This window comes from Aquarana catesbeiana, linkage group LG05 (genome assembly GCF_042186555.1).
Source record: "Aquarana catesbeiana isolate 2022-GZ linkage group LG05, ASM4218655v1, whole genome shotgun sequence".
Taxonomy (NCBI): Eukaryota; Metazoa; Chordata; class Amphibia; order Anura; family Ranidae; genus Aquarana; species Aquarana catesbeiana.
Window position 1 is genome coordinate 164,041,218 of NC_133328.1, and position 24,023 is coordinate 164,065,240.

General features: G+C 45.6%; 1 protein-coding gene across 1 annotated transcript in view; it reads left to right on the forward strand.

Moving 5' to 3' along the window:
- Nucleotides 1-1,387: 1,387 nt before the first annotated feature.
- The window catches only part of SNRK (SNF related kinase), a 117,427-nt gene continuing 94,791 nt past the window's right edge, over nt 1,388-24,023 (forward strand). Inside the window, exon 1 of the mRNA XM_073630310.1 lies at nt 1,388-1,691. The gene's annotated coding sequence lies outside the window, so the exon portion shown is untranslated. The remainder of the gene's footprint in view (nt 1,692-24,023) is intronic.

A 24,023-nucleotide genomic window follows, 5' to 3' on the forward strand; every position in this document is an offset into this window, starting at 1 on the left:
CTCATAACCCAGTGGGTGAAGTATCTGCTTTGAGTATGTCTGCAGTTTGATTGGTGTTGGGCGGACAGTTGTTCGGGTCTGAAGTTGTCTCCATTGTTTCTGGGTGATAACTGAAACTGCTGCTCCTGTGTCTACATCCATCTTGAGTTTCTTTCCCTCAATGGTTACCTCTACAGTCATTGCAGAGGGTGCTGAATGCATATGATGTATGTCTAATCTGTGGAGCACCTCCTCATCCTCTGACTCAGATGATGATGTATATCTTTCCACCATATATGTCTTTGTCTTGGGGTTCAGAGGTTGGTTATCTCGCACCTTCTTGCTACGGCACACTCATTTAAGATGGTCTGTCTTACCACAATTATGACAGGTCTGATCCTTAACCCGGCAGACTTTGTGGTCATGGTCTGTATTCCCACAACGGTAGCAGGCTGACTCCCGGCTTGGTGGGGGTCTGTATTTCCAGCTTGCGGCAGTTGGCTTGACTGCTGTTCTGAAAACCTCCTGTTTCACCTCTTCCCTTCTGTCCCGGGGGATTCAATCCGTCTGTATCCTTCACAGCCGTTTACAGTTAAAGTAGCACAGCGTTGAATAGCAAAAAATGCTCTCGCCATGGGGGGGGGTAAAACCTTTCAGTGGTCAAGGGGTTAATGTAAAAGTTCTGTCCCGCCCCCATCCACCACACTCGCCTAGGCAAATGATGTGCATTATGCCCGCTGTGCCTCCTGGGAAATGTATGTCACCTACCCCAGGGGACACAGCCCTTCATTAGGAAAGGTAGAGAGGAGTGGGCCTGAGGCCTCCCAATGATGTCATACAAGATGGCAGCACAGGGCTGAGCAGGGAAAGAATCCTGAGAGGATTGTGCAGGACAACCCTGGATCTGCTGGGCAGGGGAGTATCTGAAATGTTCAGAACCCACAAGGTGGGCGGGTGAAAACAAATGGGATGGCAGGCTGGAGATCATAGTAGAGTATTGTGGTGCATTGGTCAGAACTGAGCCCCAGGGACCTCACCACACACATAACTTTATTAAAACACTTTGGAAATAAGACACCAGAATTCAGGAAGAATCAGCTGGACTATGATTGGTTGATATCTCTGACTCTCGCCTCATCTTTATTCAAAAGACACTGAAAAGAATACTAATGAATTCTGCCAGCACAATTCGTCCCATTAATTCAAACGTTACCCTACCCTGATGTACCAATACACACTGCTACCAATGACTGCTCATTGTCTACATCGTATTAATAAAGCTATTGAGGGAAAAAAAGGAACGCTGAAAGAATCCACTACACTACAGGATGTTAGATATTGGCTGCTCTGTAGACACGCCTTCTTCCTAGGTTTGCGACATACGGCAGCAGTGGTGCACGCCCATTTGGCTGGACGTCACCGAAAGGAGGGGCTGCGGTGAAGTGCGGCTGCGCTCCGGTGTCGCTCTTGTCTCTGCGGTCGCTCATAATAACAGCAGCTTCATCATGTTGGTGTGCAGTGTCAGTGCTGGATACTACCGTACTATGGAGGGACAGCCAGGGTGCTGAGGACACCGCGGAGGGATTACTGCGGCCACCGCACAGCCTCTTCTATTACCTACAGCAGGAGGACGTGCCCGGGCACTGGGGGCAATCGTCTGAGCACCAGCTGGAGGGCTCTGCCTGGCCTCCTTCCTTCTACTACCCGCAGATGTAAGTGACTGGCACCCTCCTTCCTCCGTACTTGTGGGCAGCCCAACAGCCGCTACTGTGTGCACCCTCACCCCCCTACACTGTCCATTCACTGTGCCCTCCCTCTATACTGTCCATTCACTGTGCCCTCCCCTCTATACTGTCCATTCACTGTGCCCTCCCCTCTATACTGTCCATTCACTGTGCCCTCCCCTCTATACTGTCCATTCACTGTGCCATCCCCCCTACACTGTCCATTCACTGTGCCCTCCCTCTATACTGTCCATTCACTGTGCCCTCCCTCTATACTGTCCATTCACTGTGCCATCCCCCCTACACTGTCCATTCACTGTGCCCTCCCTCTATACTGTCCATTCACTGTGCCCTCCCCTCTATACTGTCCATTCACTGTGCCCTCCCCTCTATACTGTCCATTCACTGTGCCATCCCCCCTACACTGTCCATTCACTGTGCCCTCCCTCTATACTGTCCATTCACTGTGCCCTCCCTCTATACTGTCCATTCACTGTGCCCTCCCTCTATACTGTCCATTCACTGTGCCCTCCCTCCCTATACTGTCCATTCACTGTGCCCTCCCCCCTATACTTCCCATTCACTGTGCTCTCCCCCCTATACTGCCCATTCACTGTGCCCTCCCTCCCTATACTGTCCATTCACTGTGCCCTCCCCCCTATACTGCCCATTCACTGTGCCCTCCCTCCCTATACTGCCCATTCACTGTGCCCTCCCTCCCTATACTGCCCATTCACTGTGCCCTCCCTCCCTATACTGCCCATTCACTGTGCCCTCCCTCCCTATACTGCCCATTCACTGTGCCCTCCCTCCCTATACTGCCCATTCACTGTGCCCTCCCTCCCTATACTGCCCATTCACTGTGCCCTCCCTCCCTATACTGCCCATTCACTGTGCCCTCCCTCCCTATACTGCCCATTCACTGTGCCCTCCCTCCCTATACTGCCCATTCACTGTGCCCTCCCCCCTATACTGCCCATTCACTGTGCCCTCCCTCCCTATACTGTTCATTCACTGTGCCATCCCCTTTATACTGCCCATTCACTGTGCCATCCCCTTTATACTGCCCATTCACTGTGCCCTCCCCCCTATACTGTCCATTCACTGTGCCCTCCCCTCTATACTGTCCATTCACTGTGCCCTCCCCTCTATACTGTCCATTCACTGTGCCCTCCCCTCTATACTGTCCATTCACTGTGCCATCCCCTTTATACTGCCCATTCACTGTGCCATCCCCTTTATACTGCCCATTCACTGTGCCCTCCCCTTTATACTGCCCATTCACTGTGCCCTCCCCTCTATACTGTCCATTCACTGTGCCCTCCCCTCTATACTGTCCATTCACTGTGCCCTCCCCTCTATACTGTCCATTCACTGTGCCCTCCCCTCTATACTGTCCATTCACTGTGCCCTCCCCTCTATACTGTCCATTCACTGTGCCATCCCCTCTATACTGTCCATTCACTGTGCCATCCCCTCTATACTGTCCATTCACTGTGCCATCCCCTCTATACTGTCCATTCACTGTGCCATCCCCTCTATACTGTCCATTCACTGTGCCATCCCCTCTATACTGTCCATTCACTGTGCCATCCCCTCTATACTGTCCATTCACTGTGCCATCCCCTCTATACTGTCCATTCACTGTGCCATCCCCTCTATACTGTCCATTCACTGTGCCATCCCCTCTATACTGTCCATTCACTGTGCCATCCCCTCTATACTGTCCATTCACTGTGCCATCCCCTCTATACTGTCCATTCACTGTGCCATCCCCTCTATACTGTCCATTCACTGTGCCATCCCCTCCATACTGTCCATTCACTGTGCCATCCCCTCTATACTGTCCATTCACTGTGCTTTCCCCCCTATACTGTCCATTCACTGTGCTTTCCCCCCTATACTGTCCATTCACTGTGCTTTCCCCCCTATACTGTCCATTCACTGTGCTTTCCCCCCTATACTGTCCATTCACTGTGCTTTCCTCCCCTATACTGTCCATTCACTGTGCCCTCCCTCCCTATACTTCCCATTCACTGTGCCCTCCCCCCTTATACTTCCCATTCACTGAGCCCTCCCCACTTATACTGCCCATTCACTGAGCCCTCCCCCCTTATACTGCCCATTCACTGAGCCCTCCCCCCTTATACTGCCCATTCACTGAGCCCCCCCCCCCTTATACTGCCCATTCACTGAGCCCCCCCCCCCTTATACTGCCCATTCACTGAGCCCCCCCCCCTTATACTGCCCATTCACTGAGCCCTCCCCCCTTATACTGCCCATTCACTGAGCCCTCCCCCCTTATACTGCCCATTCACTGAGCCCTCCCCCCTTATACTGCCCATTCACTGAGCCCTCCCCCCTTATACTGCCCATTCATTGTGCCCTCCTCCCCCCTATACTGCCCATTCACTGTGCCCTCCCCCCCTATACTGCCCATTCACTGTGCCCTCCCCCCTATACTGCCCATTCACCCAGCCAAGTGTGCCCACCAAGCTATGCTCCCTCTTCCCTAGCTATTCAGTGTGTGCCCATGCATTCTGCAGTGTGTGCCCACTAAGATGTGCCACTCTAACTATACTGTCCATTCACCCTGCAGTGTGTGCCCACTAAGCCATTAAGATGTTTTCTGTTGTGCCCCCTCCTTGCACAGTGTGGCCACTAAGACATTTAGATGTGCTCCCTCTAATGCTGTGCATTCACCCAGCAGATTGTGCCCACCAAGATGTGCCCCCTCCCCCCTTCAGTTCACTCTGCACTGTGCCCCTCCTTCTTGGCCATTCAATGTGTTCCCACCCAAAAGGTGTGATGTGCCTCCCTTCTCCTGTACTGTCTGTGCATTCCGCAGTGTGTGCCAGACTGTGCCCGTCAAGAAGTGCCACCTCCTTCTATAATGTCCATTCACCCTGCAGTGTGCCCACTAAAATGTGTCATTTCCTCCCATACTGTCCATTCACCCAGCAGAATGTGCCCACCAAGATGTGCCCTTTTCTCCCTGTCAGTAAACCCTGCACTATGCCCCTTCCTTCTTATGTTGTCCATTCACTCTGCCCCCTCCTATACTGTGCATTCAGTGTGTACATACTGACATGTGCTCCCTCCTCCCTGGCACATTCACCCACCCATATCTTTGCGGGCAATGTGCCCTCAAATATATGCCCCTTCTCCCTGTCAGTTCACTCTGCACTGTGCCCCTTCATCCCTGACCATTCAGTGTGTACACACCAACATGTGCCCCTTCCTCCCTGTCCATTCAGTGTGTACCAACATGTGCCCCTTCCTCCCTGTCCATTCAGTGTGCACCAACATGTGCCCCTTCCTCCCTGTCCATTCAGTGTGCACCAACATGTGCCCCCTCCTCCCTGGCCATTCAGTGTGTACCAACATGTGCCCCCTCCTTCCTGGCCATTCAGCCAACAGTCCCCCCTCCTTCCTATACTGTCCATTCACCCTCCAGAGTGTGTCCACCAATATGTGTGATATGCCCCTTCGTCTCTTTGCTCTCAATGCATTTTGCAATATGTGCCAGACTGTGCCCACCAAAATGTGTGATGTGCTCCTTCCTGTATTGTTCATTCACACTGTAGCATGTGCCCACCAAAATATGCCCCCTCCTCACTGCCCATTCACCCTGCAGTGCACACATCTCCCTATACTGTCCATTCACCCTGCAGAGTGTGCCCATCAAGATGTGCCCCCTTCTCAGTATCTATGTACCCTGCAGTGTGTGCCCACCAAAATATTTGATATGCCCCCTCCTCCCTATACTGTCCATGCATCCTGCAGTGTGTGCCCACTAAGCTAGTAAGAGGTTTGATGTGCCCCTTATTTTATTCTCCATTCACCCTGCAGTGCATGCCCACCAAAAGGTGTGATGTGCCCTTCTTCCTGTACTGTCCTTGCATTTTGCAGTGTGTGCCCACTAGGCCAGTAGGATGTGTCCCTCCTCCTTGTATGCTCACCCTGCAGTGTGTACCCACAAAGCAATTAAGATGTCTCTTGTGCCCCCTCCTCCTTGTACTGTCCATCTATCTTGCACTGTGTGCCCACTAAGCCATTAAGATGTGCGATGTGTCTATTCTTTGTACATTCAGTCTGCAGTGTGTGCCCACTAAGCCAGTAGGATTGTTTGTAATGTGTCAGTCTTCCATATATTACCCATTTATTATGTGCCCCCTATTGCACTATGATGTGAAATGTTCCACCTTTTCCATATATTTGCCATTCAAACTGCTATGTGTGCCCACCTTGATCATTACATTCACTGTGCAGCATTTGCTAGACTATATGTCCACTAAGGTACTGAGGTGGATGATGCACCCATTTACTCGTGTAATGTCAGGTGTGCGCCCAGTAGGGCACCAAGATAAGTTATGTGATCATTTTCTTTATGTACGGCCCACTAGACCACTATGATGTGTGATGAACCCCATACTCCATGTACTGCTCATTCACTCTGCATAACCCAGTGCATGGCAGTGCTATGTGCCCAGTAGGACACATACATCTGATTTGTACCCCTAGCACTTCTCCATCTAGTCTGCAGAACCTTGTCCATACTAGTGCTATGAGCCCACTAGGTCACTAAGATGTGTATTTTACTCCTTCATGCATGTACGTTTTATTCAGTATGCAAATCTCCATTGTGTGTGCCAATGCTTTGTGTCCACTAGGCCTTCTATATCTGATTTACCCTACTTCCATGTACTTTCCATTCAGTCTACAGAACCCAGTGTGTGCCCACTAGGCGCTAAGATGTGTTCCTCTACCCCTCCTTCCTCCATGTATTGTCCATTTGTAGTGCAGAATCCTGTGTATGCCAGGGCTTTGCCCACTGACTCACTAGGTTGTGTGGCGTACCTCTCCTCGAAGGACTGTCTGACTATTCACAATGAAGAACCCTGGGTTTTTGCCAGGGTTTTGCCCACTAGGTCCCTAGGTTGTGTGGTGTACCCCTCCTCCATGGACTGTCCATTCACAATTCACAATCCTGTGTGCCATGGCTTTGCCAACTAGGTCGCTAAGGTATTTGAGATACCCCTCCTCCATGGACTGCCCATTAATAATGATGAATCCTGTTAGTGTCAGTGCTGTGTGCCCCCTGGGGCATAAAGATGTGTTATTCTCGCTTTCCCTATATCCATTCAGTTTGCAGAATCCAGCTGTGTGCCCCTGGAGGAGTAGCTGGGTTGATGTGTACCAGTGGTTGGGTAATTGTACTGCATAGCTTGTAGAACTGTACCTTCATATCACTGCACTGTTCACTTCAGTGATCCCAGTATGGCTGCAAGGAGAGTGAAGGCACTCCTAGAAATGGGTATTTGTGTTGCCCAGTCTATAACATGATATCCCCCCCCCCAGCACAGGGCATGAATTGTGTACTGATAATGTCTACCCACTAAAGCCATGAGATGGGTTAGATGACCCCTCCTCACTGTGTTTCCCAATCCTTCTTGTAGACCCAAGTGTGTACTAGTTAAATGTATCCACTAATGCCATGAGATAGATGATGAACCCCATCCTCTCTGTGTTATCTATTCCCCATTATGTAGCAGTAAAATGTACCCACTAAAGCCATGTGATGGATAATGGACCCCCTATTCCCTGTGCTGCCCATTTCCCAGTATGTACCAGTGCAGTGTACTCACTGATGCCATGAGGTAAATGATGGACCCCCTCCTCTGCGTTGCCCATTTCCCAGTATGTACCAGTGAATTGTACCCACTAAAGCTGTGAGATGGATAATGGACTCCATTCTCTCCTTCCTGCCCAATCCCCCAGTATGTACCAGTGCAGTGTACCCACTAAAGCCATGAGATAGATAATGGACTCCCCCCTCCCTATGTTGCCCATTCCCCAGTGTGTACCCACTAAAGCTGTGAGATGGATAATGTACCCCCTCCTCCCTGTACTGCCCATTCCCCAGTATGTACCAATGAAGTGTACCCACTAAAGCCTTCAGATGGATAATGCACTCCCTCCTCCTTGTGTTGCCCATTCCCCAGTGTGTATCCACTAAAACCGTGAGCTTGATAATGTACCCCCTCCTCCCCGTGCTGTGTATTCCCCATTATGTACCAGTGAAGTGTACCCACTAATGCCTTCAGGTGGATAATGGACCCCCCCCCCCGTGCTGCCCATTCCCCAGTATGTGCCAGTTAAGTGTACCCATTAAAGCCTTCAGATGGATAATGGACTTCCCTTCTCTCTGTGCTGCCCATTCCTCAGTATGTGCCAGTTAAGTGTACCCACTAAAGCTATTAGATGGATGAAGCCCCCCCCCCCGTGTTGCTTATTCCTTCTGTATACCCCAGTGTAAGAAAAGGGTGGGCGATCTGATCCCATGTGAGTAAAATGGGAAGCTGTGGTTGGTAAGAGCTGATTTGTATGTGAAGGGAGCCATCTCCATTCAGATAAGCCATTACACACCCATTCACACAGCAGGTCTCAGTTCTTTCCGTGTTCTCGGATTAGTATGTGTCATTTCATTCTAGATCTTGCAGGTAAGCCATGGCGTTGTAGGGAAAATCATGCCTGAGGTATGCACAGCCTGATAGTGATCTATGCAGGGAATGTGCCAATTATCTGTGCTGTTCGCAGCCCTTCATTAGTCACACCTGTGACACATGTGTACTTAAGGGTACATTCACAGGTTCCTGCTATGAATGGAATGCAGGCATGTATGGCTTTGTGTGGCGATAACAGACAATCATATTACTGTATCAGTTGTAATGTATAGGGGATAGGGACTGCAGCAGCAGCTTGACATGTAGATGCCGACATCCTTTTCTTTTTGTTTATTGTGTGCATATCTTTGCTTATTCTGCATGGCCAGGAGCATTTCATAGGTGTGGTGATCAGTGAATAGACAAATGTTTACCCTTTACATTGGGAACACATTTCTCTGCATACAGGTGGGATGTGTGAGATCATTTCTCTCCACATTTTTTTTTTTGTTTGATATTATTGCCTGGTAGCAGATTGTTATCCTGCTTGGGGCATTTTCTATTTCCCATGACTGCATATTTTGACGAAGACAGCCGAGCTGATGCAAGATTTCTGCTACTGTGTCTATATGGGCTGTAAATACCTGAGTATCATTTTCTGTGCACAGCGTGTGTGTGTGCTTTTCGTGACATGACTTTTACACTGTGCTTCTGTACAGATATGCTGTACAAGTTTATGTTCATATGCATGAGAGAGAATGCATTCCAATCATTGACCACAGATTTCACTGATCCCGGCTGGCACATGTACAGTAAATATGCTATCTGAGTAGCTGGCTTAAAGAAAGCTGCTGATCACTGCACTGTATATATTATTGCTCTGACCATATGGATGGATTTGTAATACATAGGTGCCAGTAGCTGTACAAACAAAAACTGTATGTGTGTATGTATGTATATATGTGTGTGTGTGTGTATATATATATATATATATATATATATATATATATATATATATATATATATATATATATATATATATATATATATATATATATATATATATATATATATATATATATATTCACAAAAGTGAGTCCACCCCTCACATTTTTGTAAATATTGTATTAAATCTTTTCATGTGACAACACTGAAGAAATTACACTTTGCTACAATGTAAAGTAGTGAGTGTACAGCTTGTATAACAGTGTACATTTGCTGTCCCCTCAAAATAACTCAACACACAGCCATAATTGTCTAAACCGCTGGCAAAAGTGAGTACACCCCTGAGTGAAAATGTCCAAATTGGGCCCAATTAGCCATTTTCCCTCCCCGGTGTAATGTGACTCATGTAGTGTTACAAGTTCTCAGGTGTGAATGGGGAGCGGGTGTGTTGAATTTGGTGTCATCACTCTCTCATACTGGTCATTGGAAGTTTCAACGTGACACCTAATGGCAAAGAACTTTCTGCGGATCTTAAAAAAACAAACAAAAAAAACTAAACTGTTGCTCTACATGAAGATTGCAGAGACCCTGAAACTGAGCTGCAGCATGGTTGCCAAGACCACAGGACAGGTTCCACTCAGAACAGGCCTCGCCATGGTCAACCAAAGAAGTTGAGTGCATGTGCTCATCGTCATATCCAGAGGTTGTCTTTGGGAAAGAGACATATCATTGTTGCAGAGGTTGAAGGGGTGGGGGGGGTCAGCCTGCTGGTGCTCAGACCATACGCCGAACACTGCATCAAATTGGTCTGCATGGCTGTCATCCCAGAAGGAAGCCTCTTCTAAAGATGATGCACAAGAAAGCCCGCAGACTGAGGACATGGATTACTGGAACCATGTCCTGTGGTCTGATGAGACCAAGATAAACTTATTTGCTTCAAATGGTGTCAAGCATCTGTGGTGGCAACCAGGTGAGGAGTACAAAGACAAGTTTGTCTTGCCTACAGTCAAGCATGGTAGTGGGAGTGTCATGGTCTGGGGCTGCATGAGTGCTGCTGGCACTGGGGAGCTACAGTTCATTGAGGAAACCATGAATACCAACATGTACTGTGACATACTGAAGCAGAGCATGATTCCTTCCCTTCGGAGACTGGGCCACAGGGCAGTATTCCAACATGATGAACCCAAACTCGCCTCCAAGATGACCACTGCCTTGCTAAAGAAACTGAGGGTAAACGTGATGGACTGGCCAAGCATGTCTCCAGACCTAAACCCTATTGAGTATCTGTGGGGCATCCTCAAATGGAAGGTGGAGGGAGTGCAAGGTCTCTAACCTCCACCAGCTCCGCAATGTCGACATGGAGGAGTGGAAGAGAACTCCAGTGACAACCTGTGAAGCTCTAGTGAACTCCATGCCCAAGAGGGTTAAAATGATTGTAAAGGCTGTTTGTTATTTTAAATAAATAAAAAAAAAACCATATACTTACCTCCACTGTGCAGCTCATTTTGCACAGAGTGGCCCCAAGCCTTGACTTCTGGGGTGCCTCGGCGGCTCCTCCTCGCTTCAGATAACCCCCTAGGAGAAGCTCTGTCCCGGGGGGTTACCTTGCGCGCGCTCCCAAGTCCAGCATTCGGCGTCCATAGACACGAATGCCGGACTCGGCCCTGCCCCCCACCCCCCGGCGCCTGCATCATTGGATTTAATTGACAGCAACGGGAGCCATTGGCTGCACTGCTATTAATCTATCCAATCAAGAGCTGGGACCCCGTGCAGAGAGGGAAATCGCGTCTCCGCTGAGGGAAATACTGGGCTCAGGTAAGTAAAATTGGGGGGGTGGGGCGGCTGGGGGCCGGTGACTGCCATAAGTTTTTTCACCTTATTGCATAGGATTCATTAAGGTGAAAAAACACGAGGGTTTACAAGCCCTTTAAGGCAGTGCTGGAAAATAATGGTGGCCACACAAAATATTGACACTTTGTGCCCAGTTTGGACATTTTCACTAGGCGTGTACTCACTTTTGTTGCCAGTGGTTTAAAAAATAATGGCTGAGTTATTTGAGGGGACAGCAAATTTATACTGTTACACAAGCTGCACACTCACTACTTTACATTGTAGCAAAGTGTAATTTCTTATACACACACACACACACACACACACACACACACATACATACACATATATATATATATATATATATATATATATATATATATATATATATATATATATATATATATATATATATATATATATATATATATATATATATATATATATATATATATATAATATAAATAATATTATTACAATTGTGACAAAATTTTAGTTGGTCTACCTGACCGTGGTTTGGTTTCAACAGAATCCCTCATTTTCCACTTCTTGAGTTTGAACACTGCTGATTGCTCATTCTCAATTCCTTGGATATCTTTTTATATCCCTTTCCTGTTTTATACAGTTCAACTACCTTTTCCCGCAGATCCTTTGACAATTCTTTTGCTTTCCCCATGACTCAGAATCCAGAAATGTCAGTGCAGCACTGGATGAAAGGTGCAAGGGCCTGTCAGGAGTCCAGAAACTCATTGACCTTTTACTCTCACACACACTCTCACACACACATTATAAGCAAACAGATCACAGGTGAGGATGGTTAACTTTAATGGCCATTCAAACCCCTTTGTGTCAACTTGTATGCATGTTATCAGGCCAAAATCACCAGGGTATGTAAACTTTTGATCAGGGTCATTTGGGTAGTTTCTGTTGCCGTTATGTTTTAAAAAGAGTAAACACAGTTGATTGATAATAAATGGCTTCAGCCAAACACTAACCATGAGTGAAAGAAATGTTTTTGTGTTATCATTCATATTCTCTGAAAAATGGCCAAGAAATCATAAATTCTGCTAGGGTCTGTAAACTTATGAGCACAAATGTGTGTGTGTGTGTGTGTGTGTGTGTGTGTGTGTATATATATATTTGTGTGTTTACCATGCAAAGGAGATACCTGTCTGAATATATTTACTCTTTTGATAATATTTGTATGTTCTGTATCACATAAAGGATACACGTGACTGAATATATTTAATATACATATTATCAAAAGAATCTTGTATGTGTTTTGTATTTAAGGGATAAACATGCCTGCTTTTTTTTTTTTTTTTTTTTTTTTTTTTTTATTCCCTGTAACATTTTGTTGTTCTACTACAAAGCTTTGTTGGTTCATTCATGATTCAAGGCCTTTGTGTTTATTTGTAATGTTTACAGCAGTATTTGGTAAATGTGACAATAATACATTTTGTCTAAAATTTACTCTAGGCAAGGCCTTTTTGGATGAAATTTGTTTACTACGTTCATGGTCAGTGCACAAAATTCAGCACCCTTTATCTGTTTTGATTTTGTTGAATGGGATGGAGAATACAGTAGTAAGATTTTATTCACGGGAAGCTTATAACTTGGGTTGGCTTAATGTTATTTAGGTTTACATGTGAAGGACTATATCGGTGGTCTCCAAACTGCAACCTGGGGGCTGATACACTGATACAAAGCACTATTCCTTCTACATCAACATCTGGCCACTATTCCTCCCACTGACCCCCCAACAATGGAGCACTATTCCTCCAACTGACACCAATGATGGGGCACTATTCCTTCTACACCAACATTTGGGCTCTATTGCTACCACTGACCCCAACAATGAAGCACTATTCCTCCCAATGACACCAATGATGGGGCACTATTTCTTCTCCCAATACCAACAATGGGGCAATATTCCACCCACTCGAACCAATGATGAGACATTCTTTATTCCCATTGATGCTAAGGCATTTTCTACTCGTGCTGATCACATTTCTAAAAACCTTGCTCTTGAGTATAGTTTGTACTTGTATTAGGCCAGGTTCTCACCAGTGCACTGCTGTTTGAGTGCAGGGAGTTTGTGCATTCTACATGCGATTTTTAGGTGTGATCCAATTTACTTCTATTAGACTGTGCATCAAAGATGCAGCATGCAGGGCTTTGATGTCCTTTCAAGAAAACACATGATCTAATGGATTGCACAAAGGAAAAAAAAATAAAAAATGTGTAAAATGCGCATGCAGTTATGCTGTGCTAAACCACAGTGCACAGGTGTGAACCTGTCCCTGAGGGTATGGAAGTAGCCATGTGGACTCAGTACATTAGTAGGTTTTATGTTCTGTTTTGTATATCTTCTCATCCCATTGATTAGGTCTAATTATGAATAATAAACTCTCTTTAGTCTATAATGAAGGCAAACGCCCACAGTGCTGTTGTTGTGTTTTTTTTTTTTTTTTCCTTTATTTTATTATTAGAAATGTGTCCACTTTAAAGATCAGGCTTTCTAGTGTATGGCCAGTATCTTTGTGAATTTTCAAGAAGTACAGAGGATCCATAAGTGATATGTTGACTGTAACTCTAGGTTGGTGTCATGTGTTAATGGCACAGTTTAAGAAGTCGACCGGTTTACAATGATTGGCAAGGTTAGGGAGGGCTTACTTTTGTGTTAGAGGGCAGACAGCCATCTGGCTTTTCTGAGCACGGATATAGTGCTAGAGCGACAGGATAACTTTGCTTCCTGCTATTGTAATAATGCAGACTGTGTCTTAGCTCAGTGTGATTCATTTACATAATTTGGAAGGAAAAAGAAGTGGAAGGGTTGTCTATGACAGCAAATTGTTTCTGTTCATTGTATAATGCAAGTTGGATAATAAGCAACTTGAGCAGTGCTGATTTAGTGTGTATATACAGATACATTGCCTTGCAAAAGTATTCACCCCCCCCTTGGCATTTTTCGTGTTTTGTTGCCTCGCAACCTAGAATTAAAGCAGAGTTCCACCCAAAAGTGGAACTTCTGATCATTTGTCTCCTCTCCCCCTCAGGTTCCACAATTGGCACCTTTTTGGGGTGAGGGGGGACAGGATACCTGTCTTTGACAGGTATCCTGTTCCCACTTCCGGTAGTCCAGGCCACGGCCCGTGACATCACTGCGGGGCTCCCTCGTCCTCCCCTGCTCCTCTCCCTGTCGCCGAGGCCAGTAGGAGAGAGGAGCGGGGCCTTGCACATGTGCAGTAGGGTTCCCGGGTTGAAGCCGTAAGGCTACACTGCCGGGTACCATTACCCGCAATGGCGGCGGCTGCACCCAATAGTTGACAGAAACATCAGCTGCGGTGCCAATATCGCTGGACTCCAGGACAGGTAAGTGTCCTATTGTTAAAAGCCAGCAGCTGCAGTATGTGTAGCTGCTGGCTTTAAAAAATTATTTTTTCGGGCGGAACGCCGCTTTAACATGGATTGTTTGAGGATTTGCATCATTTAATTTACAGAACATGCTCACAACTTTGAAGATGTGTGTGTTTTTTTTTTTTTTTTTTTATTATTGTGAAGCAAACAACAAATAGGACAAAATAACAGAAAAAGTCAGTGTGCATAACTATTCACCCCCCTAAAGTCAATACTTTGTAGAGCCACTTTTTGCGGCTATCACAGCTCCAAGTCGCTTTGGATAAGTCTCTATGAACTTGCCACATCTTACCACCAGGATTTTTGCCCATTCCTCCTTGCAAAACTGCTCCAGCTCCTTCAAGTTGGATGGTTTGCGCTTGTGGACAGCAATCTTTAACTCTGACCACAGATTTTCTATTGGATTTAGGTCTGGGCTTTGACTAGGCCATTCCAACACATTTACATGTTTCTCCTTAAACCACTCAAGTGTTGCTTCAGCAGTGTTTGGGGTCATTGTCCTGCTGGAAGGTAAACCTCCGTCCTAGCCTCAAATCACACACAGAGTGGTACAGGTTTTTGCTCAAGAATATCCCTGTACTTAGCACCATCCATCTTTCCCTCAACTCTGACCAGTTTCCCAGTCCTGACTGCTGAAAAACACCCCCACAGCATGATGCTGCCACCACCATGTTTCACTGTGGGGATGGTGTTCTTTGGGTGATGTGATGTGTTAGGTTTGCGCCAGACATAGCGTTTTTCTTTGATGGCCAAAAAGTTAAATTTTAGTCTCCTCAGACCAGAGCACCTTCCTGCATACATTTTGGGAGTCCCCCACATGCCTTTTTGCAAACTCAAAACGTGCCATTTTGTTTTTTGCTGAAAGGAATGGCTTTATTCTTGCCACTGTGTCATAAAGCCCAACTCTATGGAGCGTACGGCTTATTGTCGTCCAGATACTCCAGTCTCTGCTGTAGAACTCTGCAGCTCCTCCAAGGTTACCTTAGGTCTCTGTGATGCCTCTCTGATTAATGCCCTCCTTGCCCGGTCCATGAGTTTTGGTGTGCGGCCGTCTCTTGGCAGGTTTGCTGTTGTGCCATATTCTTTCCATTTGGTTATGATAGATTTGATGGTGCTCCTAGGGATCATCAAAGATTTGGATATATATTTTTTTTTTTTTTTATAAACTAACCCTGACTTGTACTTCTCAACAACATTGTCCCTTACTTGTTTGGAGAGTTCCTTGGTCTTCCAGGCACTGTTTGGATAGTGCTTCTTGCTTAGGTGTTGCAGCCTCTGGGGCCTTTCAAAAAGGTGTGTGTATATGTAATGACAGATCATGTGACACTTAGTTTGCATACAGGTGGACATCATTTCACTAATTATGTGACTTCTAAAGGTAATTGGTTGCACCAGAGCTTTTTATGGGCTTCATAACCAAAGGGGTGTATACCTACGCACATGCCAATTATCAGTTTTTTATTTCTGAAAAATAGTTTTATGTATATATTTTTCAAATTTTACTTCACCAACTTAGACTATTGTGTTCTGGTCCATCACATAAAATTCAAATTTAAAAAGGCTGACCAGAAGATACTAGGGAACATCCTACTATTTGTATAGCCAGTGGCATCTATAGTTGGACACCTAAACCAGACATGCTTGTAGCCTGCTGAGTGATCTTTTCATGTAATTTGCTGGAATTGTAGCATGACCAGTTGTCATTGTTTAAATGATTGATGCTTGTGAGGTTTTCCTGTGTGCATGCTGCAGGCCACGTTCACTTTAGTATAACCTTTTGGGCCTCCTCTTTGTCAGGGGGAGTCTTAAACTCAAACTTATTCTGTCTGCCGAAAAAGGGAAAAGTGGGATGTTTGTAAGCATTTTAGGCCCTAAAGCTTCCTACTGCACAGCCTCTGGAAGTGCCAGGGCACCTGGTTTTCTTACATTGAACCTGGGTTCACACTAGTGTGATCGGCATCACAGGTACTTGTTTTTTCCCTGCACTAGAATCGAATCGCATGGGTGTTCTCACCTTTGCGATCCGATTCCTGTGCCAGTTCACAGTTCGCACTGCACTCTGAACCAATCTGGGGGTGTCATTAACACTGTATTGACACCTGCAGCAGTTCGCAGAAGGAAGTGTGAACTGCCCGCGGGAGAGGAGCGATGCGGAAACCGGCGCTGTAATCGCTGTAATTGTTTTTTTTTTTTTTTCCCCTTCAATGTGTTGTGGAGGATATTATATTATATTTATTTACTGACGAACCGATTTGGTCCACCTGTCAGTTTTTCAGGTGAACCTGATCAGACCATCCATAGCTCTCTATGTAGTGGCGAATGTCAGCAGACGTCTCCGCTGACACCCGCCGGCATCCGATCTGGTCCACTAAAAACAGATGGGCGAGGATCTGTTCCCCATCTATCTGGGTCGGATTCCCCATCTATCTGGTGGGTCGGATGGGTTCCATCGGACTGCCTCGTAGGGAAGAGCGGGCTGTGTCCGTGTTCGTTTTGCATAGCGGAGCAGACACAGACCTGTCATCTGCCTGCTCAGTGGGGATCAGTAGACAGATCCTATGCTTAGCAGGCAGATCTGCTTGGTGGAGTCCGCCCATCTGCAAGGGGCCTTTGGATGGAAAGGGTTCAGTTGCTGGTAAAATAACAATATTCTTCAGAGCTTCCTTTCAAACCATAACATACCAAACGTCTGTTAAACATAGAAACAAGGGAAACCTTAAAAGTTTTAGGATCCACAGCGTTTCAATACCATGGACAGCAGTAGTAGGTTATCCTGTTTTTAACAATTGACCTTGGTTTTAAAATCCTTTAAAGTGTATGTAAACCCTTACAATGAACATATCTTATTTGCTCTGATCTATTTCTGATCTGTTAAATATAACATTGAAAGTGTTTGGTTATATTTGTTCAATAAGACCTCATTCACACTTTTGTGACATGACCTGTAACTTTGGATATCAAAGTTGCATGACAAGTTGTACCCCATGTTTTCCAATGATAACCATTCATATGTGCGACTTAAAGTCGTGGCTTCACAGCCGGGTGACCACTGCGCGAGCGGCTCTGCTCTCCGTGACTGGTCCCGAAGTCTTCTAGGACCTGTCATATGTCCCAGAAGACTTCGGGAAGGAAAACTTCCGCTTCCACTCGTCTAAGGTGACCGAAACAGAAGTGGGAGCAGGTGCCTGTCAAAATCTGGTACCTGCCCCCCCCACCCTCCTCCTCCCATAAATAATCTGTTTTACAAACAGGAGCCAGGAAGGGGGCCTTAAAGTGGGTGGAACTCCGCTTTAAAGTTGCAGCGACTTCAAAGAAGTTCATACACTACAAAGGGTCCAAATTTCATGCAACTTGAGGGCCATAGACTTCAATGTTAACCCTCAACAGTTGCATGAAACGTATCTGAACATTTTACATTTACACTCTATGCATTAAGGTGAAAAGCCTTTTGTAGTGCAGCAGCCCCCCTTTTACTTACCTGAACCCGATTGTTCCAGCAATGGGGACGATCAGAGCAGTTCCAGCCTCTGTCTCAGGTTCGCATTGGCTCCCGCTGATGTCAATCAAAGCCGGTGCCGAGTCCTGCTGTCTGTGTCGCTGGACACAGCAGCAGGACTTGGGAGCATGCCTGCAGGAGTGCCCCCAGGGAATACAGGTCTCCATGGGGCACTCAAGAGGAGGAGCCAGGAGCGCCGCTGAGGGACAGCAGAAGAGAAGGATCGGGACCCTCTGTGCAAAACCCTTGCACAGAGGTGGCAAGTATGGCATGTTTGTTATTTAAAAAAGCAATGCTTTACAACCACTTTAAAGTGAGCCTGTGCTTTGCCCATACAACAAGGTCACTTTACCTGGAGCACCACCAATTACCTATATATGGGTTTCTATCTGCCTCCTGCTACTGGGAGGCAAGAAAAATGCTGGTATGTGGATCAGATGACTCACCCCTTCATCTCGTATAATGGTGATTGGCCATACTGCCTTGTGGGTTTAAGAAGAGAGTCCTTAGGCCCGTGTAAGCTCCAAATGGCTTCCTCTCTTTCATGGAAACAAATGATGTATATTTTTACAATTTTGTTTTCCTTTGTCATTCTAACTTGTAAGCAGAATCTTCACAAACATAGGCACAATAGGGGTCTTTAGTTTTTGCTAATAAGATTATAGCAAAAGGTGTTACATGGATGATTCCCCAGGGCTGTCTGGGTCTGATCTGTAAGGACAAGTTCAGGAAGCTGCATGTCGCCTTCAGTGACTTGGAAGTTGTCTTCCAGTTTTTAATCTTCAAAGACAGGGCAACGCAGCAAAGGGTCATAATGCAGAGCAGCAGTTTGTTTCTAATAAAAGCAAATTGTGGAGACATTGCTGCTGGGTGCAGAAGTACCTATTAAGCCAGCATCCTGCTGGTCTTTTATTCCCTCTACCTTTAACTTCTCTGACGTGACTCCTGGCAATAAATCCATGTAATTTAGCTTGTCAAGCTATGCAGTCAAAACTAATCAACAGAAGTGTTTTTAGCTTAAAAAAAGGCATGTTTTTCATGCAGAAGAACCAATGTGAACTGTTTGTTCTTTTATATACAGTATACCATCGGCACAAAACTCAAACTTATCGCTCCCAAAGACCATACCCCATGCATTGAGAGCTGCACATGTGTACGAATAAACCTATAAAGAGGAATTGTGCAAATGTATTTAGTGTGTGTGTATATGTATGTGTATATATATATATATATATATATATTATAAATTCTAACTATTTTAAACTAAATATTCTAGGCTCAAAGTGTCTCACTCTAATCAGCTAATTAAGCCATAACACTAATATATATTATTATTATATTTTTTTTTTTTTTTTGAAGGTGTTTTTTGGTTATTTAGACCTGCAACCTACCTACCCCCCATTATCTATTGATCTTTACTGTGCTTGGCTGCCTGCCTTTCCAGCGCCTGGCTTTACTCTCCAATGGTTAAGGTGGATTCCAGCCATTCAGTAAAATAGTTTTCTTTTGGTGGTATTTGATCACCTCTGCAGTTTTTATTTTTTGCTAAACAAATTTAAAAAAGACAAAATTTTGAAAAAAAAAAAAGTTTTTCTTAGTTTTTTTTTATAAAATTTTGTAAATAAGTACATTTTCTCCTTCACTGATGAGGCTGCACTGCCGGGCACTGATAAGGTGGCACAGCTGATCACGTGGTAAAGAGTCTGTCAGAGACTCTTTACCCAGATCGGAGTTGCGGTGTGTCAGACTGACACGCCGCAACAATGATCACCCCAATGCACGCCCCCGGGGGCGCGCAACAGCTTGTTATCCTGACCACATCATTTGATGTCCGGTCAGGATAACGCAACCACTTTGCCGACGTCATTTTGCTATATGGTGGGCGGCAAGTGGTTAATCTCTTCCCGCCCGGCCTATAACAGAATAACAGCCGGGAAGTGGTTCTGTTATCCTGACTGGGCGTCATATGACTTCCAGCAGGATAAGATGCTGGCGCGCGCCCACGGCGTGTCAGCCTGACACGCCACATCTCCGATCGTGATAAGAAGCCTCTGACAGAGGCTTCTTACCACGTGATCAGCTGTGACCAATCACAGCTGATCATCGTTAGAACCAGGAAGTTCCGGTAAACGGCATTCTTCTGTCGGTCAGCGGGAGAGCCGATCGGCGGCTCTCCCTGTCGGGGGGGGTGTCTGTGCTGATAATCATCACATTGATTGGCACATCTAATGGGGCTGTGCTGATAATCAGTGCCCAGCAGTGCCCCAAAAATAAAGTCTGCCAGTGCCAATCAGTGTCCATCGCAGTGCCAATCAGTGCCCAGCATTAATACCTGTCAGTACCTGCCCAATCAGTGCCATCTATTAGTGTCCATCAATGCCACCTGTCAGTGCCCATCAATTCTGCATATCAGTGCCACCTCATCAGTACCCATCTGTGCCACCTCATCAGTGCCCATCGGTGCCGCCTCATCAGTGCCGACTCATCAGTGCCTGTCCGTGAAGAAGAAAACAAAATTTTATAACAAACGAAGAAAAACTTTTTTTTTTTTTTTCAAAAATGTCGGTCTTTTTTCGTTTGTTTAGCAAAAAAATTAGAACCGCAGAGGTGATCAAATACCACCAAAAGAAAGCTCTATTTGTGGGAAGAAAATTATAAAAATTCAGTTTGCGTACAGTGTTGTATGACCGTGCAATTGTCATTCAAAGTGCAACAGCACTGAAAGCTCAAAATTGTCCTGAGCAGGAAGGGGCGAAAGTGCCTGGTATTGAAGTAGTTAGACAAGACCTTCTAGATGAGACAGTAAGTCCAAATCGATAAAGAATTCAATTTATTACACTACAGTGGAGAGATACAACAGAGACCCAGCTCAGGTGAGCCGAGCAAAGAAATTAAGTATCTGTCTTCCAAACATCAAGTTAAACCATTTATAGTTATGAATATGCATAAGGACTAGGCGTGTTTTGTAATCTAGGTGTGACTGTATAGTTAGTCCAATCGGCATTCATATCTTCTTAGTAGCAAGCGAACAGTTAAATGGGTATATACATTATGTGACTGATAGAGAGTTAAACTGGACATGGATGCCGCCATGACAGTTCTAGTTTAGTTTAAAATAGTTAATAAATATATATATATTATTCTAATATAATACATTTTTCTCTCTATCAACATTATCCTACTCGCTGGCATGTTTGTTACCTTTCAATTAACTGTCAAGCCATCGATTTTAGCTGGTGTCATAACTGATCACATGTACAGCACTATGAAAACTGCCGATCAAACCGAGGCCAAGGTGGCAACTTTCTCGGTGTATAGGTTAGGAGGGTTTAGTTCCGCTTTAAAGTGGTTGTAAAGGCTGACGTTTTTTTTTTACTTTTCTTGCATTCTATGCATGCTGTGTGCAGCATCCCCCCAATACTTACACAAGCCCCATTTAGATCCAACGATGTGCACTAGACAGGGGCGGATCCAGAGTCTAGTCTCGGGAGGGGCACTGCCAGAAAATATATTTTTTTGGGGTGCATCTATCGGGGAAATGGCTGGTGTTGGCGCTTCAATCATCACGGCACCATGGTTGTTATGGTGTCAGGATGATTGAAGCGCATTATTACTATTGCATTGTTATAAAAAATTAAATAGTTTAACTCACCATGATGCAGAATCAGTGGGAGCCCTGAGTGTGTCACTTGCCACGTCACCTGTCACCAGATGCAGATTGTCACTTGCCACGTCGCCTGCCACATGTTGCGGATTGTCACTTGCCACGTCGCTTGTCACCAGATGCAGATTGTCACTTGCCACGTTGCCTGCCACATGTTGCAGATTGTCACTTGCCAGGTCGCCTGTCACCAGATGAAGATTGTCACTTGCCACCTGCTAAGGTGGTCTCTTGTGTCCCAGAGACAGGCAGCTGAGAGATTATGTAATCTCTCTGCTGCCGCAGCTGCCTGCATGGTGAGGGGGGAACTGCAGGGATGCCGGGCGGTGAGAGATGATGTCATCTTTCTGCTCCCCCACCCGCCGGCTCCCTGATTGGCCAGCAGCCACCAAACACATCGAGCGGCGCCGGCACATCTCACCAACTGAGCCGCCGAGCCAGCCCACTGTCTCTCTCCTGCGGAGCCGCTTGGCGGCTCTCTGACTCACCCGCATTTCTCGGAGGGGGCAATTGCCCCGTTGCACCCCCCCCCCTGGATCCGCCCCGGCACTAGAGCAGCAGCTATCTTGGGTCTCTACATCCTCATTGGCTGAGATGCAGCAGCGGGCCTCTTGATACTTTTCTGTCGTGCCGTTTGCAGAATGGACTGGACACTACAGTTCTGCACCACCTAGCTGCTGCGTTCAACTGTTCAAACTGCACTGAGCAACCCCCTTCTGTCTTGCCGTTTTCAGGATGAACTGGAAAATACAATTGTGTGCTCCTAAATGGCCACAAAGGACTGGTGAAATTTGTAGGAGAGTGCACTGCGCATGCGCAAAATTAATGGCCCACAGTGGCCGCTAGCGATGGGAATTGTGGGGCCAGTGGTTTTTGCAGAGAGAGGCTCCCCACAGCTGCATATGCAAGCACCATTTGAAAAGGGAGGAGCAACGGTGTGTACTATTTGGAGGATTTGGTATCATGTAGGGGGCTTTTTGAAAAAAAGCTGCTGAGAGTAACTTGCTTTTTACCTTCCTTTTCATATGCTGCCACATTGAGAAGAGCTTTGCGGAAAGCTACAACCATACAGGTTTCCTGTGTATTTCCTTTTACATTTTTTTTTTCTCACTGTACTCCCTGTTTTGCCATGTACCCTATGTGACCTAGTGAGTGTTGTCAGGAGTTGCAGACTGGCCTAGACTTTATCTTGTTTGGATATGGGACTTTTATTAATGTGCTCCTTTTTATATAGCACAAGTATGACAGAGTACTTTAGAGAACATTTTGTCCATTTACATGAGTTTCTTCATCAAAGAAGCTTACTATCTATCTAATGTGCCTACACAGTCATTCATGCACACTCTTTAGTTTTGATGGAAATCCGGCCTCCACCCAACCAGAGACATTATATAAAATTCATGCAGATCATATCTGTGGTGGGAATTGAGCTTTGAAAGGCCACATTACTGCCTAAGGTCTATTATTTCCTGTATCACTCTACATTGCTATGCCAACTGGTCTAGCCTTGCACCTGTCGCACATGATGCTTTTGTTAATTTATAAGATCATTCCTAAAATATAGATTGGATGTAAGGAGGCTATAGGGCCTTTTTTTTTTTTTTTTTTTTTTTTTTTTTTTTTTTTTGGGGGGGGGGACGGACTATTGCAACTTCAGGCTGTTCCTGGGGGATTTCACTCCTAGGACAGCTGGCAAATCCTTTTAGCTTTTCTTTGGTCTACTCTGGGTTCTCTCCTGTTGTGGTTGTGCCTGGAACACAATGGAAGCTTTCCAGGGGTCATACATACAAGTTTTCAGAAAAACATTGTTGGACTTGAATGTCACTTTGCAATGTATCTGAACTTGTCCAACTAATCATAATCTTTTATTTGTTTATAAACCTATTGATAAAATCTGTTTGTTATTTAAGAAGGAAACGAGATATAATTAGGATTTTCATGTTTGAATTCAATTTTTTAGCAGATAACCTGTTTAGGCCCCCTTTTTTTTATATGCAAGTGGTATTGAATTAAGATTCACGGAGGTCCAGTCAATAAAATTTTCTTTCAGCAAAAGTTTGAATTGCATGTTTGTACGATGACTGCAATATATTTTTCACATCACAGCCTCCTTTTCCTCCCAGGCTAGGTTCCTATCTCTGCAGCTAAGGAACTCACTTGAAATCGCACATGCTCCTGACCTGCAGAGGAGCGTGCTGCTCTTTAGCAGGGGTGCCATAAATTCTTAATGGTATCTCTACACATAGTCACCCGTGGCACATTTCTGAGTACACCAAGCCACATGTTGCCGCAGCACCATGTGGCCTGGTGCGGCACAATTTTAAAAAAGGGAAAGATTTCTTTCCCCACTTTTCTCAAGGGTAGTGTAGCCTGTGAGAAAGTGAATGGGCTGGCTTACCCACAATGTGCGCATGCACAGATCTGAACCAAGCCTCCTATCCCAATCCTGTTCTTACATCAGTGTCCTCAGTCCCCACTGCACAGCACAGTTCCCTCCCCTTCACATCAAGACCCCCCTCCCT